Genomic DNA, 2142 nt, shown 5'->3' on the forward strand with positions numbered 1-2142 from the left:
TCCATCTCATCTCTCCAATGCCTAATATGTCAATATTTATGTGTTCCATTTCTTTCTTAACAATTTCTAATTTTCCTACATGGTTCTCACATTCCATGTTCCAATCACTAGGGTCTGCTTACAACTGTTCCTCCTCCTTTCTATTTCCATACCTGAAAGTTCTATCTACACAGGAGTTCTACCTACACAGGAGTTGTACAGGACACCTTCCCTTGGAGACAGTACAACTAAACTTAAGAGACACTGATCACAGAAAAAAAATTGTCAGCAGTTGACGTGTTTGGAATCACAGAAGCCAAGAAAGCTTCAGATACAAGCTGTCAGATCATGGGTCGGACAATGGAAGATATTTTCTGAAGGGACATGGCAGATGTGAAGGGTTTTCATGTATAGGAAGACTCAATACAGTGAAAATGACAATCCTCCCAAAAGAAATCTACATGTTTAATGCATCCCAATCCAGATACCAAATTAATTTTTAAGATTGAAAGGGAAATTATCACATTTATTTGGAGAGACAAGAGACCTCAAATAAGCAAAACTTTTCCGAGAAACAAAAATGAGGTTGGAGGCATAGCACTCCCTGACCTCAAAATCTACTGTACATCAGTGGTAACCAAAACAGCATGGTACTGGTACAATGACAGGCACATCGACTAATGGAATAGAATTGAAAACCCAGAAACAGACCCACCTATATATGGTCACCTGATAGCCGACAAGAAAATCAAAGCTATAAAATGGGGAAATGATAACCTCTCCAACAAATGGTGCTGGAACACCTGGAGTGAAGAAAGCTGAAACAGGATCCACATCTCACACCATACACAAAAATCAACTCGAGGGGGATTTACCTGAGAGTAAAGCCGCAAACCATAACGTTCTTAAGAGACAAACTGGGATCAACTTTGAAGCGCTAGTCCAAGTTATAAAGAGACTGCCAAATATAACCAGAAATGCACAATTTAAAGAGGATAAAATTGATGCATGGGACCTTCGAAAGATTAAATCTCTGTGCACATCAAAACTTTTCCCAACAGGGTGTAAAGAAAACCTACAGACTGGGAACAAACATTCGGTAATTCCATGTCAGACAAGAGCCTTACAAGTAAAGTTTACAAAATACTCCTGGGCCTCCACAAGAAAAAGACTGATAACCCAATTACAAAATGGATAAAAAGACATGGAAAGAATTTTCACAGAGGAAGATAATCGAATGGCAAACAGACACATAAAGAAATGCTCCAGATCACTGGAAATAAGAGGGATGCAAATCAAAACCACAATGAGGTACTATCTCACTCCAGTAAGAGTGGCAACGTTTAACAGGGCAGCAAGTAATAGATGCTGGAGAGGATGTGTTAAGAAAGGAACTCTTATACATTGTTGGTGGGATTGTAAAATGGTGCAACCATTCTGGAAGGCAGTTTGGTGTTTCCTCAAGAAGCTGAACATAGAAATTCCGTATGACCCAGCTATTCCACCACTTGAAACATACCCTGAGAATAAGAGAACTGAGGCACAAATTGAGATTTGTACACCAATGTTCATAGCAGCATTATTCACCATTGCCAGAACATGGAAACAGCCCAAATGTCCAATCACAAATGAATGGATTGAGAAATTATGGTACATTTCCACAGTGATATACTATGCAGCACGCAGGAGCAACAACTTTGTAAATTATTACCTAACTTGGGAGTGACTGGAGAGTATTCTGCTGAGTGAACTAACTCAGTCATATTAGGATAAATGTTATATAAAACTGTTACTGTAGAATGAACATAAGGATCCAGGAGGGGTGGGAGAGTCTGGAAGAAGAGGGATGTGGAGGAAGCAGGGGGAAGGGGGGATTAATCATTGATTTGTACCATTTGATGGGGGGTGAGAGAAATGGAAAGAATTTGTTCAAATTTGTATTTGAATTTTGTATATAAACTAGTAGAAAAATAAAAAATATTTAAAATTCCCAATATACATTTTTTTCTCCAGTGCACACAGAACATTTTCGAGAATAGACCATATGTTAGGTCACAAAGCAAGACTCCACCACAACAAGATAAAGGTAAATAATCCAATAGAAAAATGGGCACAGGATATGAACAGGCACTTCACCGAAGATGACATTCAGATGGCTAACAA

The sequence above is a fragment of the Elephantulus edwardii genome, unplaced genomic scaffold (assembly GCF_000299155.1).
Source record: "Elephantulus edwardii isolate Elephantulus edwardi_28Jun2011 unplaced genomic scaffold, EleEdw1.0 scaffold00492, whole genome shotgun sequence".
Taxonomy (NCBI): domain Eukaryota; kingdom Metazoa; phylum Chordata; class Mammalia; order Macroscelidea; family Macroscelididae; genus Elephantulus; species Elephantulus edwardii.